Below are 19,593 nucleotides of genomic sequence, written 5' to 3'. Positions count from 1 at the left end.
TGGATTCTCCCAATCACACAAGCAAGGGAATCCTCCCCACTGTGCCACTGTATTCTAACAGCAGGGCTCCTTCGTTGCTGCCGCCGCCGCTGATGGTCAATGGTTCTCCAACAGACCCAATTGACAGAAGATGGCTGTTAGACTGACTTCTGTTGAGTAGGAATGGCCATAGATGGAACTAATTCAGCCTGTCCCTCCTGAACCAGCCAAATTTCGAACCATGTTTCGGAAGCTTTAAATTGTTCCTTATTTCTATTGGTGAACCTCAAAGATTTTGTCCAAAAGTTTACAATTGGCAAGCTTTCTGAACCCTGGGGTATAGCAGCGAACTCAAGAAAGGGTGGGGAGTGTAAAAAACAGTCACCATTAAGTCATTTGATCCACACACTGTAATGTTCCCTTCGGAAGAATGTAAATGATTGCGCGCAAAAACCCCACTTAAAATACATAATAAATATCAAAGGAAATAGGCCTATGGTTACATATATACTTTTGGTTGAGAACAAGAGAAACTCTATAAATCTTTATTATTGAGACAACATTACATTTAAAAAGGTATGAGAAACTTTTTACAATGTTTCCATTAGCAGCAATTCACAAAATCTATTGTAATTGATTTTTGCAACAGCTGAGTTCCACTAGCAATCCATCTCAGTTCTCCAGCAGCCACAATGCAAATGGACCTAATGACAAATCCATTATATCTGGGATCCCCATAGAAATGCATTTTTAACACACAATAAAAATATTGACATGCACAGGCAAGTATGCTACCTCTAGTTATTGCTACTGTTCGAACGTAGACAAACCTGTTCGCTCATAGTACTTAATATATTTTTCTTAAACATCAAAGGACACACTAGTCTGTGTAATAATTAAAAAATCTTTAAGAAAAAAAAACACAGTAGTCTCTGTTTGCCTGATCGATCTACTAGGTTTTACCTGCTGATCTGCCAGCTCCACTTGTTAAAATTTAGAAAGAGAGAAAAAAAAAACAAAACAAAACATGGAGAGTTCCCTGTGACAATTACTCTCAGCTGAAAAAAGAAGCTTTTCCAGTTTAAAGGAACAACAATCTAAGACCAGAAAATTGCTAGTGATTGTCAATGGGGCAAGTTAAAGCAGTAGTAGTAAATGCTTCGAAAAAAAAAAAAAAATTCTCCCTGCAAGTTAAGGTCATAACGTGCTAATACGCATCACATACCAGTACATTATGAAAGACTTACCTTAAAACGAAGCCCTCCAGCGGATGCAGACAGGGCTTCCATCTTCAACCAGTCTTCCTTCTGGGTTCACAGGCTCTGGCTATGCACATGGGAGTCACAGCCGTGGCACAGATCTCTGAAGGGAAGGCATGAGTATGCCATCGCTTCAGCGTGCATGCGCCATGACATCACTGGCTGAATAAACAGTGAATATCTCCTAAACAATTCACATATAGGGTATAATCCTTGCACCTACAGTAATCTTTATTATAGGCTTACAGGGATGTGCAATTTATATCGGTTGAAACCCGGGACATGCATTTTTATTTTTTACATTTAGCCCTGCTTCGCAGGTGGAAGCGTTTGGGTGGCTGAGTTGCTGCCCAATTGCTTTCACATACCGCGCTAGTGCCATCTCCTGCCCCCCCTGCAGGTAGAGGGGGGGGGGGGAGCCCGCATCAACTGATTTCCCAGCCATCAAAGCAGGGAAAGAATGTTTGTAATGCAGTACGATGTGCAGTACACTGCTTTGCTTTACATTTCAATGGAGCACAGGGGAGGCATGCAGGGTCTTTTAAAATCCTGGATGTCTCAAAGAGAACCTGTCACCAACAAATCATCACACGTAATGGAAAGTTAAGTAAATAAGTAGTTTTTTTAATTGTAAACAAATTCCAAAAAAAGTTACACCCAAACACATATCCCCCCTAAAAACAAAATTTTGAGCCCCCACCCCATCATATATGCACAAATGTAAACACATTGGGGTGCCTATGCATGAAAATGTCAATTGTGATACACGTTACATATCGTGGCGCATGCCAAAATGTGAGAAATAATTCTAGCACCAGACCTGCTCTGTATCTCTAAACTGATGACCCATAGGGGGATTTAAAAATGTTGCCTATAGAAAATATAGGGTACTAATGTTTTCACGGGTGCACGCAAAAGGTTTGATATGTTGAGTATCTATTTACTTGGTGCAACCTCATCTTTTATATTTTAACACAAAATTTAGTAATTTATTGCCTTTTTTTCCAATAAATTTAACTTTAGTGTGTTTTTACTGAAATTTTGTTTCCTAGACCTTTGTGGCATTATTGTGTGACATAAAAATTTAGAACTATCACTATTACTCTCTAGGGTGTCTGCTTTCAAAAAATATTAAATATTTCTAGGGTTTAGGTAATCTTAAGGCCTAAAGTATTTTTTTTTAACGTGTACAAACATGCAAAAAAGGGCTCTGGCACCAAAAGGGTTAAAAGATCACCTTTGGGAATATGCTACATGTTCCACCCGTTTTTAAGGTGGAACATGTAACATGTTCCTGCTTCTGCAGTGGCTCGGTTATGTAAGCACTTTGTGTGACAGCAGTACATGGAGATGTTCCTCGTACCAGCAGACACTTTTTGAATAGAGCACGGCCACATCATTTATTCACAGAGTTCTGTGAATGAATCAACTACAAGTACCGACATCCTTTGCGTTGTTGACCGCTCTGGTAGTTCATTAACCACTTGCCCTCATAAATTTTGGCCTAAATGTATTCTGCTACATGTCCTTGCTAAAAAAAAAAAAAAAATACGTGGAAATTAACTATTTTTTTCTACTAGTAATGGCGGCAATCAGCGACTTATAACGGGACTGCGGTGGGCATTCTGACAGTGGGGGGAACTGACTTGGTGTCACTGACATCCCCAGTGACACCAACACAGTGATCAGTGCTAATAAAAAGCACTGACACTGTACTAATGGCACTGGGCAGGAAGGGGTTCACATGCTCGGCTATCAAAGGGTTAACTGTGTGCTGTTTTACTGTGTGCGCTTTACACTCACACTGCTATGCAGAGCAAAGTAGTGTGCAGGAGCTGACAGGGGAGAGATCTGTATTGTTTATACACAGGTCTCTCCCCTGTCGGCAATACACGGAGATCACTGGGTGCTGGCAGAGAATCAGCGGCCGGGAACAGTGATTGACAGCCAAGGCCACAAATGGTGGCGCAGGCGTGCGCGTGGCCCCTACCCGGAAATGCAAAATCACATATATACAAACCTAATTTTGTGCACATGTGCTGCCCTGTAGCAGTATTTCTGCTATAGGGAGGCATGGACGTTGTTAATCCTTCCTGTCAGTGTGAAACTGCCTGCCTGTACCATGTAGATTACACTGACAGTCTGCATCAGTCCTGTATTCAACCAGAGATTTGCTGATTGCTGGTGCAATTGCTCTTTTTTTTACCTGCAAAAGATGTGCATTTATTTTTTTAAAACTTATCCTTTAACGGAGCGGACGCCTGAGGTTGTTTTGGCTGTTCAGCATGCACTTGTATTGAGCACCCAAGTACTTTCGTGTGCGAAGGTAACCTAAAAGGAATAAAGTTTTTTTTTTTCTCATTGGGGCCGGGGCATCATTTACTCACTCAGATTCGCTTCTGCTGAGCATTAAGAAAGCCCAACACTCCCCTTTCCTGACAAGCACCCAATCAGTGCTCATCACACTGCAAGAACTCTCCATTCCCTGCTAGCCCGCAGAGGCAGTGCTGGAGACAGACAGGGAGGGGAGGAGGAAATAAACCGCGCAATGTTAAAAACAAAAGTTTAAGTCGCCATAAAGCCATTTTCATTTATAAAGCCCCAGACATTCCTAAAAGCACCTCAGATTTAAATACGGCTTTGGTTGAAATTCATTTTTTCTTTTTTCATCAGGACTAGTAGATTGTCATGAGGAACAAGAAGACTGGGACCACGATTTAGTACCTTGGGGGAAGTAGTTTACCCATAGGTACAAGTGTCCAACCGTTAATCCTTTTCACAGCATTAGCTGCTGCATTTTTGAACTTTAAAAAAAAAAAAAAGTCTGTATAACTTGCTGCCACACACAAACAGGAAAGACACTACAGTAGCTTCTTTACAAAGTTCTTAGCTAGAGTATTCAGAGATTCAGCTTAACAATTTCTAAATATGTTTCTGAAAATAAAAGAAAATGGAGCAATATATAAAATGGAGTAATATATAAAAAAATTATAGTACAGACATAAACAATTATAAGAGGGTTGTAAAAGCGAAAAATTACTTAACTGGATTTTGCCTGGTCTTTGGTTCAATTCAAAGTTTGGATCATTTGCAGAGTAAGTCCAATCTGATGTAGATGCCAAACCCCACTATATTACAGCGTGCTGAAGTTTAAAAACTCAGAACTATGTCATATTTGGTAAATAACAAATCACATAATATATTGGTTTATGGATTGCAAAACCTCGTCCTAGGTAAATACAAAATGTACCCAGGATAGTCGGCATTAAGTGTATGTCCGATGGGCATATTAAAATACTACAACACATTCCTTAGACCTTTTGACAGGGTGGCATTTGATCTGCAAACACCTTTTATTATAGGACAAAAGAAACTGCTGCATTTGACATCTGGAGCTCTTGTTTTATGTTGTAAGCTGAACCATGGTAACTATGCAATATAAATCTTAGCTAGGAGTTCAGCTTCATATTTTTGGGCATTGCAGTGAGTGACATAGATGTTTTTCAAAAGGTCAGAGTTGCAACAGTGGATGCTACAAAAGATGCATGTTTCCATTAAAACACATAGTGATGGTTCCTGTGTGTGTGTTAAGGGTTAACTGTTCAATTAAACTGTCCCAGTTCTGATCACTTTCAGTCTTGAGGTACTAAGATTGTCCTCTGAACTGGAAAATCTTCAAAAGCGTTGAGGCTGTAAGTGTAATCATCACATCTGGTGGCAGCTTCCATACTCCACCTCACCCTGTGCAGAGGTTTTGTTAGTCAATGGTTTGGCCAAAGCCCTAAATTTGCTATAGTAGCCAGCTGACGCCAAAAATGAAATAACTTGCTTCTTAGATTGAGTGGTAGGCTTTAATGGCCTAGACCTTTCCCAACTCAAAGTACCTCCCTCTTCCTTGTTCCCCAAATATTGAACTTCTGGTTTACCTGACACTTACTGGGCCAAATAGTCAGATAAAACAGATGACCTTTTGTTTAATACCCCATGGACAGGTGTAAGATATTCTTTCTAGGTTGGGCTGAACACTGCAATGTCATCCAGGGAAATTACTGACTATGAATGCTCCAAGCCCACCCACCAAGTCATTTACGACCTTCGGAAAGGTGACTGGGGCATTTTTCACTCTAAATAGCATTATTGTGAACTCAAACAATTGAGGGCGATGAAGCCTCAGATGCTAGGGGAATTTTCCATTAACCATTACACAGGCCTATGATTGTTAGATAGTGGACAGCTGCCATCTTTTCTTTTGGCACAAGAACAGATTCAAGATTTAGACTAGAAGGGGAGAGCATTTCCACTGGCAAGAGATCTAGTGATCCCTAACTTAGAGGTGAATTAGGATAGACTTAAGCTGAAAGCTAAATTTAAAGCTTAATCTCCCTTCACTGGTTACGCCATGTGATAACATTTTTAGCTACTGGTAAATTATTGTAATTATTTCTATACCTTATTTTAGATGCAGTCAGTGGGTCCCTGTGATTCTCTATGTAATACAGACAGACAATGGCTGGTAGGAGGGGACAGCAGGGTTCGGTACATGGCTTCCTGACAATATTCCAGCACCATGCATCAGTACTCCTACCAAAAATCCTCAGCCTTGATACAAGCAGTCGGCTGGCTCATGAGGGAAGTTCATTCAAATTTCAAAATTCGTTAATATGTAGGTGCTACTACATAGGCTGCATTTGCATGCAGACCACCCTAGACAATAAAAGACACCTGTCCACAGGAGCAATCAAACAATCAGATTCCAAACTCTCCACCATGGCCAAGACCAAAGAGCTGTCCAAGGATGTCAGGGACAAGATTGTAGACCTATACAAGGCTGGACTGGGTTACCAAACTATCGCCAAGCAGCTTGGTGAGAAGGTGACAACAGTTGGTGCAATCATTCGCAAATGGAAGAAACACAAAACAACTGTCAGTCTCCCTAGGTCTGGTGCACCATGCAAGATATCACCTGGTGGAGCGTCAATGATCATGAGAACAGTGAGGAATCATCCCAGAACTACACACGAGTATCTTGTCAATGATCTCCAGGCAGCTGGGACCACAGTCACCAAGAAAACAATTGGTAACACACTACGCCAATATGAAAGCAGACAATTCAGGTACAAATTTATGGTCTGGATCTTTTTGGCTATTTGTAAGGGGATAATTTTTCCCAATGATAACAAGTGTAAGGAGCACTCTTCTCACTGATGTATCAAATATTTTAGCAGGGGCTTCCTGAGATAGTTATATCAAGGGTTCCTCTGTGCTTTAAAGGTTGAGAAACGCTGCTCTAAATCCTAAAGTGTCAGTGATGCTAAAATGTTGGACCCCACAATTACTCCTCCCCCGTAGATAGCAAAGTTAATAAATTTAAACTGCTAAATACCTTTTCTCATCAGCAGTATATAGCAGTCTTGTGACTTCTATCAGTGTCCAGCCGAGCACTGGTCAAAGCTTGTAAGAGGAGTTTTAATTCTGCTCTGACTGTCCTATGAGGCTGCATGACCCCTGACCCCCTGTCCGGACAGTGCTGACTGGCCCTGTGCTGATCACATGCACCCTCCCAGAGAAAAATAAACCTCTCCAACAATCCACACTAAACTGAGCATGTGCAGAGTGACTCCTACAGCTCTGTACTATCAACAGATGATTGGGGACAGTAGAAGGGGAGGATCAGAAAAGACGGGATCAAACAGCCTTTTTATAAAATCTGGATGATTAACCCCTTAGGTTCCATAGTGAGTATAACAAGCATGCTTTACTGCATATACAAACTGATTTTACTGTTGTGGGTTTAGTAACACTTTATTGGTGGAAATGGGGGGCAGTTGGGTAGACTGGGTAAATTATAATAATCTCTGTGTCCCTGATGCATTCTGATAGATCTCATATAAACCTTTATTGTGTTGGTGGGAGCCTGGTGTACAGCTAAGCTGTAACTTTATCCTGCAGGAGAAATCTACATGTTCTCTCTAAGGTCCATCATATCCATATATGACTTGTATTCCTCATGTCAAGTTAACAGGTATAGCGATGCACATTATCTCTTTGTATCTCAATGGTCACCTGTGTATCCAGAACAGCTATATCACAGCTCACTTATAGCCCAATATTTCCGAGAGTGTCACTCTGCATAAAGAGATGTTTTTAAGTCAAGTACTTTTGACTAATAGTATTTGGAAAGAGAACACTAAAATCTGACATAATATTTTTTTTGAATTTGCATAGACCCCTCACCTCGTAACCAGCCAAGATCTGCAGAGTCACCTATTTAATAGTGTAATTGTCAGATACAATTATGTTATATATATATATATATATATATATATATATATATATAAATATAAAAAACCAATAAGAAAATACAAAAAAAAGTGAAATTTTTATTTATTCTGGTACATTTAACATAATAATAATCAGAGCTATCAGAATATTAAGAAGAGTTTTTATTAACCTGTTGCCACCTTGCAGCAGCAAAAGGGTAGGCTTTTACACCCACACACCGCACATATGCATTACCTGGCAGCCAATGTTTCTGTGCTGAGACCATGTTCACTGTGCTCTTCTAGCACAGGAGACAGCTCTCGGTCAGGACTAACATATATAAACACACAAACTATATTACTAAAAGTATTGGCGCACCCCTCCAAATCAATGGATTCAGGTGTTTCAATCACCTCCATGACCACAGGTGTATAAAATCAAGCACCTAGGCATGCAGACTGCTTCTACAAACATTTGTGAAAGAATGGGTCGCTCTCCGGAGCTCAGTGAATTCAGGCATGGTATCGTGATAGGCTACCACCTGTGCAATACGTAATATTTCCTTGCTATTAAATATTCCACGGTCAACTGTTAGTGGTATTATAACAAAGTGGAAACAACTGAGAACAACAGCAACTCAGCCACAAAGTGGTAGGCCATGTAAAATGACAGAGTGGGATCAGCGCATGCTGAAGCGCACAGAAGTCACCAACTGTCTGTAGAGGCAATAGCTATTGACCTCCAAACTTCATGTAGCCTTCAGATTAGCACAACAACAGTGCATAGAGAGCTTCATGGAATGGGTTTCCATGGCCAAGTAGCTGCATCCAAGCCTTACATCACCAAGTGCAATGCAAAGTGTCGGATACAGTGGTGTAAAGGATGCTGCCACTAGACTCTAGAGCAGTGGAGACGTGTTCTCTAGTGTGATTAATCATGCTTCTCTGTCTGGCAATCCGGTAGATGTGTCTGGGTTTGGGGGGTGCAAGTAGAACAGTACTTGCCTGACTGCATTGTGCCAAGTCTAAAGTTTAGTGGAGGGGGGATTATGGTGGCGTTGTTTTTAATGGGTTGGCTTGGTCTCTTAGTTTCAGCGAAGGGAACTCTTAAGGTGTCAGCATACTAAGACATTTTGGACAATTTCATGCTCCCAACGTTGTGGGAACAGTTTGGGGATGGCCACTTCCTGTCCTAACATGACTGCGCACCAGTGCACAAAGCAAAGTCCATAAAAACATTGATGAGCAAGTGTGGGGTGGAGGAACTAAACTGGCCTGCAGAGAGACCTGACCTCAACACCTTCAGGATGAAATGAGCGGAGACTGCGATCCAGGTCTTCTTGTCCGACATCAGTGCCTGACCTCACAAATGCACTTCTGGAAGAATGGTTAAACACTCCCATAGACACACTCCTAAACCTTGTGGAAAGCTTTCCCAGAAGAGTTGAAGTTGTTATAGCTGTAAAGGGTGGGCCAACTCAATATTGAACCCTACGGACTAAGTCTGGGATGCCATTAAAGTTCATGTGTGTGTAAAGGCAGGCGGCACAATACTTTTGGCACTATAGTACATATAATATACACACACACACACACACACACACACACACACACACTTGTGCTCAAAAGTTTGCACACCCTGGCAGAAACTGTGAAATGTCGACATTGATATTGAAAATGTGGCTGACTGTGCTGAAAAACTGTTTTATTTAAGGGTAGTGATCATATTATCAAAGAGTTGTTTGATTCTTTTTTACATCAAAATGATAACAGAAATCACCCAAATATCTCTGACCAAAAGTTTACATACCCTGGAACGTGTGGCCTTGGTATAGACACAGGTTAAAATTGCAATTAAAAAGGTTAATTTCCCACATATGTGGCTTTTTAAATTGCAATTAGTGTCTGTGTATAAAATAGTCAATGCGTTTCTTACTCTCAGGTGGATGCACCAAGCAGGCTAGCCATGGCACTGAGCCATGGGGATCAGAAAAGAACTGTCAAAAGACCTGCATAACAAGGTAATGGAACTTTATAAAGATGAAAAAGGATATAAAAAGATGTCCAAAGCCTTGAATATGCCAGTCAGTACTGTTCAATCACTTGTTAACCACCTCAGCAGAGCACTTTTACCCCCTTCCTGCCCAGACCAATTTTCAGCGCTCTCACACTTTGAATGATAATTACTCAGTCATGCAACAAAGTACCCAAATAAAATTTATGTCCTTTTTTTCACAAAAATAAAGCTTTCTTTTGGTGGTATTTAATTAGCACTGGGTTTTTTATTTTTTGCGCTATAAATTAAAAAAGACCGAAAAATTTAAACAAAAAAAACCACAAATTTTTCAATAGTTTCTGTTATAAAATTTTGCAAAGGAGTAATTGTTCTTCATAAATTTGGGCCCAAATGTATGCTGCTACATTGCTTTGGTAAAAATAATCCCGATCAGTGTGTATTATTTGGTCTGTGTAAAAGTTATATAGTCTACAAGCTATGGTACCAATCACTGAAAATTGTTTACACCTGATGTACTGATGGCCTCTCATTTCTTGAGACACTAACAAGCCAGGACAGTACAACCCCCCCAAATAACCCTTTTTTGCAAAGTAGACAGTCCAAGGTTTTTAGTAAGACACATGGTGAGTTTTTTGAACCTGTAATTTTTTTCCCACAATTCTTTGGAAAATTAACTAAATGTGTTTTTTTCCCACACAATTGTTATATTAACTGGTTATTCCTCTCACACAGCATATGCATACTTGCTTGCAGCTTTACCCCAAAACACATTCTGCTACTCCTCCCGAGTATGGAGATACCACATGTGTAAGACTTTTCTACAGCCTGGCCACATCCAGAGGCCCAACATCCAAGTAGTACCTACAGGTGTTCTGGAGGCATAAAAATACACATCTCATTTCTTGACTACATATCACCTTTTTGAAGGCCCTGGAGCACCAGGAGAATGGAATTACCCACAAAATACCCCATTTTGGAACGCAAACACCCCAATGCATATTCTACGAGGCATAACGAGTCTATTGAACATGTCATTGTTTTCCAAAAGTTTTCAGAACGTGGAAAGAAGATGAAATTTTTTTTTTTTTTTTTTACACAAAGTTGTCCATTTATAAGATATTTCTAACACATAGCATGTACATACCAAAAATTACACCCCAAAATACATTCTTCTGGGGCAACCACATGTGTAAGACTTTTCCACAGCCTGGCCACATCCAGAAGCCCAACATCCAAGTAACACCTTCAGGCTTCGAACACAGCGTTTCTTAAATCAGGGTACCGCGGCACCCTGGGGTGCCACGAGGTGTCCCTAGGGTTGGCGTGGGAAAATAGCTAAAATATTCCCCAATCTATGCAAAATAGATTTTTCTCACCACCAGCAATGTTTTTTCTTTACAGCGGTGCAACCCACCTGCATCCTGGTAACCGATTACATCATCACGTCCCACGTGATTTTCTGGGAGTGCGGTAAGCGACCTGCTCTAGCTGCGGTGGACTGCTCTTCTGTCGGGAGCTGAGGCTGAGATGGCACATGCTGGCATGTGAGAGGGCAGAAAAAAAAGACAGCTTTTTTTTGGTGCTCTTCTGTCAGCAGTTGTGGCTGAGGCGGCACATGCTGGCGTGTGAGAGAGCAGAAAAATACAGCTTTTCTTTGGCGCTCTTCTGTCCGTAGCTAAAGCGGCACATGCTGGCGTGCGAGAGGGCAGAAAAAGACAGCTTTTCTTCGGAGCATTTGAGCTCTGGGAAGTACACACTATGACGGTGATTCATTACTGAGGTTTTCATTACTTTCTAATGTTGTGCTACACTTATTTTTGTATGCTTCATACACATTGCCCTGCTGCAGCGCAGGGTACCCGTGTTTTTTGTGCTCGTTACCTGCGGTTTCCTATAGAGTCTATATAGGAAACTGCAGGTAATGTGCCCAAAAAACACAGGTACCCTGCGCTGCAACCACACTGTGGCCAAACTACAACAGGGCAATGTATAAGAAGCATACAAAATAAAAAGTGCAGCACAACATTTAGAAAGTAATGAAAACCACACAGCAAACAAAAAATATATTTTTTTTTTATTTTTTTTTTTGCGATGTGGTTTTCATTACTTTCTAAAATGTTGTAATACACTTCTTTTTATTTTGTATTCTGCTTACACGTTTCCCTGCTGCAGTTTGGCCACAGTGTGGGTGCAGCATGCAGTCTTTTGTGCACATTATCTGCGGTTTTCACCACACCACAACTGTGTGCAATGAGCACACAGTTGCGGGGTGGTTGTAGTTCAACCCCATTCACCTGGAGGTATACTTCCAGCTGCGGCAACAGCATGTGTACACCCCCAGCTGCTGTTTCTGCAGCTAAAAGGGGAGCAGTTGGGGGTGGTAAAAGCAATTGTGTGGTTTTACTGCCCTCCAACCTCACAGGTGAACAGGCCCTTGGTTCACATCTGTGTCGCTGTGTGTAGGGCAGCCCATTCATTTCAATGAGCTGCTTTACCAGCAGAAATGCAGGAAAAGTCGTCCTTGACCTTAGTTTTAAAATTGCACTACACAAAAACACCCTACATTTGCCAATGTATGGGGGTACCCCTAAAGAGCAGAGAATTTGTCTGCGTGTCAGGAAGGAGTACGATTTTGCGAGCGTTCCACAACACACAGTAACGCGAAGCAAGCCCTGGACACGGGTGCCTCATGAATGAAAATACTTTTCTAGGGCGCCACGACTGAAAAAAGGTTGAGAAACATTTTTCTAACACATAGTATGTACACACCAAGAATTACGCCTCAAAAATAAATTCTGCTGAGCAAAGGGTAAACAAAAAAATGACCTTTGGATTTAGTAGCACAGTTGTCCACAGAGGAGAGCATTAGTCCAGGCAGCAAGCAGCGATGTGGTCAGCAACAGCAAAAGGAATCACCCAGGCAGCAGGAAGGAATCACCCAGGCAGCAGGAAGGAATCACCCAGGCAGCAGGATTTGTTGCGCTACTGGTGGATGCCTGCCTATCTTCTGGGAGTGCTGCGCTGCTTCGACTCGCCATTGTGCTACTGGTGGATGCCTGCTCCTCCTCAGATCTCCTAAACCTCTTTATATGAACTCTCTCCTCCTCAAATTCCGTTGCTGACCCACTGCTTTCAACTGGCTCATACTCAGAATCTGAGTCTGACAGAGAGAGTTCCCCGCTACTTTCGTCCATCAGAGAAGGGAGGATCAGAGAAGTCAGGCTCAAACAGCGTTTTTACACAATACAGATGATTAACCCCTTAGGTTCCACAGTGAGTATAACAAGCATGCTGTACTGCATATACGGACTGATTTTACTGTTGTGGGTTTAGTAACACTTTAAGAAGTGGGAAATTTTGGGGTCTCTTGGTACCAAGCATATTTAGACCAAGAAAGATTTCAGCATCAACTGCCAGAAGAACTGTTCAGGACACAAAGAAAAACCCACAGGTAACCTCAAGAGAAATACAGGCTGCTCTGGAAAAAGATGGTGTGGTTGTTTTGAAGGAGTACAAAATGACAATATTTGAACAAAAATTAGCTGCATGGTCGAGTTGCCAGAAAGAAGCCTTTACTGCGCCAATGCCACAAAAAAGCCCGGTTACAATATGCCCGACAACACCTTGACACGCCTCACTGGGCTTTTTTGTGGCACTGCCGCAGTAAAGGCTTCTTTCTGGCAACTCGACCATGCAGCTAATTTTTGTCAAATTTTACATTGTAGGATGCGGCAAAGTCTTTAATTTGAGCTTCATTCTTTTTGGCAACTTGACCTTTTAAGGATAAGGTCACCTTTTAACAAAAAATAATAAATGCACATGTGCATTTACTATTTTTTTGTTTTGGGAGCCTGAAAAGGATTGCACCAGTGATCAGCAGACCAGTCAGTGTATCTGTGTGCTTGTATCTCCTATGGACAAGCAGAAATACTCTGACAGAAAGAATCAATGAACTACCACATTGAGAACTACAAGTCAACAGCTCAAAAAGCTGTCAGGACTTGTAGTTTCCCAATCACAAAATACTGTGGAGCCCCGCACGGACACGTTTTTTTTAAATTGTGACAGCTAGTGGGGGGCAGAAGATACACCACTAGCTGTCAAAACAGGGAATCAGGGACCGGTTCTTTTGTAACATGTTACATCCTAACTATGGATGTAACATGTTACAAAAGGTGACCTTATCCTTTAAGAGAGCATTAGGGCCAGTTCACACCAGAACATGGTGTGGGAAACCAGAGTTCCATGTGCGTTTTCCACACTGCGTTCAAAATGCACCGCAGTTGCATTTGCTGCACCAGATGACATGATACAGCGGTAATGCACCCCATAGAAATGCATGTGAAACCTCAGTGCATTCCTGTGCAACTCCTAGGTGAACCTGCCTTTAATGTCATGAGGAAAAGGAGGCTTCCAGATCACATAACTATTATCAGCTGTCACATCAGTCACACAATCAGGAGCCCATCCTGCTGGCTTCTGACATCAAAGAGATACTGGGAACTGTCAATGACAGTTTGGTAGGTGTGCTGGAAGTGCGCAGTGAGCATGCTCTCAGAACACCCATGGATACATTTGTGCAGTGACTGGGTGATGAAGACAACCAGCCCTGCCACCTTATAAATGTATTACATCAACAGGAAGAGGTTAAATATCATGGTCGGCAGGATTAAGGCAGACCATACATTAATAGTTGTTTTTGATGGGGAAATCACTTCCGAGTTACTGTATTCTGACAGACAGCAGCCATCCCCATTGTCAGAATACACTGATCAGCATTGCTGGCTATAGCCGGCAGCATTGATTGTTGGGAAAAACCCAACAGGCTGGCTGTACAGAAGTAGATCGACTTCTGTACAACTAGCCTGACCATACATGGATGAACATTTGGCCGGTCCCTGGTGAACTGCTGAATTTCAATGCATGTATGGCCGCCCTTAGTAAGTGCTTTTAGCTTATTCACATTGCTTTTCATCTACAAAGCAGCATTTACTATTTGTTTTTCCTACATAGAGTATTTGATAAACAGCCTAGAGTTTATAATAATATTTTGTTGCAAATCCAAAAACACAAATATAAAAGGCATAAGAAGAAAAAAAACAAAACTCTGTTTTAAGATGAACATACAAGTACTTTTCATTCAGTGCACAGGCAGGACGTTGTACAAGCATCATGATCTAACAGTTATGGTCATATAAAATGAATGACCAGACTTTAAAACAGTTATACAATACAGATTTTTCTATTGTCAGTCAGCATACCTTCAACTACAGCAACAGGAAAAACAGATTTCAATAAAATACAATGTAGCAGTTTTGATATACTATCAAAAGCCAGTTCACTGCTTGCAAATGAGCTAATGGCCTAGAGAAGAGTACTGAGACAGGATGCTGTGATGTTTTCAGGACATTATGTACAGCCCCATCCACCAGCTATGATTTGACTGCATTGAATAGACAAGGACAGAGACCCAGTGATGACATCACTGTGTCTAAAATATGATATGTTTTTAAACACGTTATTAGCATGTTCATGACGTGGGGAAGAAGGAATCTGGGAAGGAAAATCACACGCACATTAATGTTAAAAACATTTTAAGGGGAATTATAGCAGCTTACCTGGATACTTGCCTTGTCAGCTGCTTCCTCTTTAAAAACTTGCATCTCTTTGTTATTGATCAGATCCTAATATCCTTTCTGAAAGTTTCCTCTCCTAGGTTGGCTCCATTGCCTTGCAGGGTAATACAGAGCCACCCTTACGTGCATGCTCCCGGGAGAGAGACACATGCCTGGACTGACTTGGACAGGCAGCAACATGATGAATGTTACGCAAGAATACTTTAAAAAATATTTACTTTCATTTTGCAGCGAATGGACTTTCTTGAATGAACACCACAATCACAGATAGAAGTTCAAAAATGAATGTCAATTTTGTCCTATGAATGATTAGCAAAGAGAACAAACTCAGTATGGCCCTCTAACCCCTCGTGTGCTGTTTGTTGTTGCTGTACTGTTTCATGTATTGTCCCCCCCTCTATTGTACAGCGCTGAGCAAACCCTTTGGCGCTATATAAACTCGATGTAATAATAATAATAATAATAACTCTTAAGTGAACATTTCCAACAAAATTCTAGTGTATGGCCAGCTTCTTTCTGCACATTTTAAATATTAAAGCACTGCCCTCCACTCAACTGGCCTATATACATCTGATGCTGAAAAAGAGTGTTAGACTTTAGTACTACTTTAACCGCTTGCTGATGTCAGGAGCCAGCCTTTTTAAAGTGGAGTTCCACCCAAAAGTGGAAGCTTCGTTTGATTGCCTTCTTCACCCCTACAACGGATACCTGGTTTTGACTTTGCTGCGGCGAAGTGATCCGGAAGTTCGGGCCTCCCTCTTTCCTCCTGCAGTCTCCTGAGAACATTTACAGGTCCCAGAAGACTGTTGGACGAATCAGAATGCGCAGCTCAACCTGTGCATGCGCAGTGGACATCTAGCTGTGAAGTCACAAGCTGTCACAGCCTGGTGCCCACAGTTGAGATGCTGGCGCCGGGGAGAGAAGAGAGAGAAAAGGGACGGCGTGGGTGAGCACGTTGCTGGAACTGGGACAGGCAAGTGGGTGTTTTTTAAAAGTCAGCAGCTACAGTTTTTGTAGCTGCTGACTTTTAATAAACACAAAAACGGCTGGAACTCCGCTTTAAGTGGACTGTGATTTCCAAGGCTGGTAGCCTGTGATCAAGTGGCGCTGTAAATGGTTGCACAGTGGTGAGATCATCAGGAGCCTGTCCTATCGGATCCCGATTGATGGCAGTTGATTGCGAGCTCACGTTGACAGCTCGGTCACAATTTTGGGGGCACAGTTAAAGTGCGCCCCAGAAAAAAAAAGCAACATATATATCTGGGTGTGGCTGGGTATTAAAGTGTTACTAAACCCAGGACCCTGTATGCACTATATCTGGTCGCCCACAGTACACAGAACTGCCATTATTTTAGTAAATATAAACTGCTAAATACCTTTTCTCATCAGCAGTATATAGCAGTCTTGTGACTTCTATTGGTGTCTGGTTAAGCACTGGTTAACGCTTGTAGGAGGAGCTTTCATTCTCTTCTGACTGTCCTGAGGCTGCATGGCCCCTGACCCTCTGTCTGGACAGGGTTAGTTGGCCCTTTTTTGATTACATGCACCTTCCCAAAGAAAAAAAACAAAAACCTCTCTAGCAATACACACCAAACTGAGCATGTGCAGAGTGACTCCTAGAGCTCTGTACTATATGCAGATGGATTGGGGACAGTAGAAGTAGGGGAGGATCAGAGAAGTCAGGATCAAACAGCTGTTTTAAACAATGCAGAGGATTAACCCCTTAGGTTCCACAGTGAGTATAACCAGCATGCTTTACTGCATATACAGACTGATTTTACTGTTATGGGTTTAGAAACACTATAAGGTCCACCTTAAAGCTGTAACAAATGGGTTAAACGGCAGCTTTAGGCTCTTTGCACAATGAGCTTAAAAAAAAAAACAAACAGTTCACTTATCAGAAAAAAATGCTCATATAGAGGATTTTAGTACAATATTTAGGCACGTTTAGCTTTTTTTTTTTTTTTGTCAGGAAACACCTCTAAAATACGCAAACCAGAATGTTGTTTTTTTTCAGCCTCTAACCATCCTAATGTGCATGGGAACATAGGATAGCATTGAGCTGCTTCTACAGACTGTAACAGTAGTGACATTTAAAGTGTTATTAAACCCAGGACCCTGCATTCACTATATGTCGTCTCCCACAGTACACACAACATGGAAGTGCAATTATTTTAGTAAATATAAACTGCTAAATACCATTTCTCATCAACAGTTAGAGCAGTCTTGTGACTTCTATCAGTGTTCAGTCAAGCACCATCACAAAGAGAAAAAAAAAAAAAAAACTCTAGCAATACAACACACTAAACAGAGCATGTGCACAGTGACTCCTAGAGCTCTGTTCTATCCCCTTAGGTTCCACAATGAGTATACCAAGCATGCTTTACTGCATATAGACTGATTTTTCTAAGCCCCTTTCACATAGATGTTCTGAAAAAACAGGCAGATGGACCCGATCAGAACCTCTATTCTCCTCTCTGGAGTGTAAACGGACAGGTGTCTGTTTACACCCACCGATATCCAATGCGATTCGCCAAAAAGAGAAGGATGGGGATCCATTCCCTTTCTGTCCAGTTAGATTGGATGGGATGGCAGTCAGATAAAAACAAGACAGGCGGTCTGTTTCCATCCGACCACCTAGAGAAGACTGTGTCTGTTCTGCAGCAGCGGAGCGGACATGGACCTGTCATCCGCTTGCTCAGGGGGGGGGGATCAACAGAGAGATCGCCCGCTGAGCAAGCAGATCTGCTGACCGGTCTGCCCTGTGTGAAAGGGGCCTTACTGATGTGAGTTTAGTAACACTCTAAGCCCAGTGTGCATGAAGCCTTAGTGTGTACTAAAATGCACATATATTCCTGTCTGCACTCATGTATATCACATACAAGAGTGGTCAGTTGTATGAGAAAGCATTCCACAATCAGTGTTAGTTCGGGATGGACACATCTGTGACATCTCATTGGACAGGCTTGCCCCCTGGCTGGAAGTCACAGCTCTCTACACAGGACCAGAGATAACACACACTGCCACACAAACCTTCCACCCAGTGCGATGCACTTCTCTAGAATATGGCTTTATCAGCCTGATCCCAAGAGCTGACACTTGGCCAGAACACTCACCCTAAGGATCTTCCCTTCCTTCCACAGCCCTAGAAGTCTGACTTAGGACGGAAGACAGGTCCTGCACCCCACGCTGACTCCTTCCTGGAGGATGGCAATGGGCCGGCCCTTCTGTTAACACTTCATGGTCAGGACGATGAGGGGGCGGATTACAAGAAGTGCTGCATATTCAGAGGAAATGCTGTCTGTCTGTGTGTACCATTGATAAACACAATGCCTGAGAGGAGGGAGAGCACTGATATACACACTGCCTGAGAGGAGGGAGAGTACTAATATACACAAACCGCCCGAGAGGAGGGAGAGCACTGATATACACACACTGCCTGAGAGGAGAGAGAGCACTGATATACACACTGCCTGAGAGGAGGGAGAGCACTGATATACACACTGCCTGAGAGGAGGGAGAGCACTGATATACACACTGCCTGAGAGGAGGGAGAGTACTAATATACACAAACCGCCCGAGAGGAGGGAGAGCACTGATATACACACGCCGCCTGAGAGGAGAGAGAGCACTGATATACACACTGCCTGAGAGGAGGGAGAGCACTGATATACACACGCCGCCTGAGAGGGGAGAGCACTGATATACACACGCCAGCTTGAGAGGAGAGAGAGCACTGATATACACAAATCGCCTGAGAGGAGGGAGAGCACTGATATACACACACCGCCTGAAAGGAGGGAGAGCACTGATATACACACGCCAGCCTTAGAGGAGAGAGCACTGATATACACCCACCGCCTGAAAGGAGGGAGAGCACTGATATACACACGCCAGCTTGAGAGGAGGGAGAGCACTGATATACACATGCCAGCTTGAGAGGAGGGAGAGCACTGATATACACAAATCGCCTGAGAGGAGGGAGAGCACTGATATACACACACCGCCTGAAAGGAGGGAGAGCACTGATATACACACACCGCCTGAAAGGAGGGAGAGCACTGATATACACACGCCACCTGAGAGGAGGGAGAGCACTGATATACACACGCCAGCTTGAGAGGAGGGAGAGCACCGATATACACACGCCGCCTGAGAGGAGGGAGAGCACTGATATACACACACCAGCTTGAGAGGAGGGAGAGCACCGATATACACACGCCGCCTGAGAGGAGGGAGAGCACTGATATACACACACCAGCTTGAGAAGAGGGAGAGCACCGATATACACACGCCGCCTGAAAGGAGGGAGAGCACTGATATACACACGCCAGCCTGAGAGGAGAGAGCACTGATATACACCCACCGCCTGAAAGGAGGGAGAGCACTGATATACACACACCAGCTTGAGAGTAGGGAGAGCATTGATATACACATGCCAG

At 42.6% G+C, this 19,593-nt stretch overlaps 1 protein-coding gene across 2 annotated transcripts in view; it reads right to left on the bottom strand.

Annotated features, from left to right (window-relative positions):
• The window catches only part of BAK1 (BCL2 antagonist/killer 1), a 53,992-nt gene extending 35,583 nt beyond the window's left edge, over positions 1 to 18,409 (bottom strand). Inside the window, exon 1 of one of the 2 annotated variants that reach the window (XM_089673593.1) lies at positions 18,268 to 18,409. The gene's annotated coding sequence lies outside the window, so the exon portion shown is untranslated. Of the gene's footprint in view, positions 1 to 15,133; positions 15,154 to 18,267 lie in introns of those variants that run through there. The other variant, XM_089673594.1, reaches the window with a different exon arrangement.
• Between the last annotated feature and the right edge of the window lie 1,184 nt (positions 18,410 to 19,593).

Source organism: Staurois parvus, unplaced genomic scaffold (genome assembly GCF_062004578.1).
Source record: "Staurois parvus isolate SC_StPar_1 unplaced genomic scaffold, SC_StPar_1.0 ptg000142l, whole genome shotgun sequence".
Classification (NCBI taxonomy): Eukaryota; Metazoa; Chordata; class Amphibia; order Anura; family Ranidae; genus Staurois; species Staurois parvus.
The sequence above is the reverse complement of the archived record's forward strand: the minus strand, read 5'-3'. Positions and strand labels throughout refer to the sequence as shown.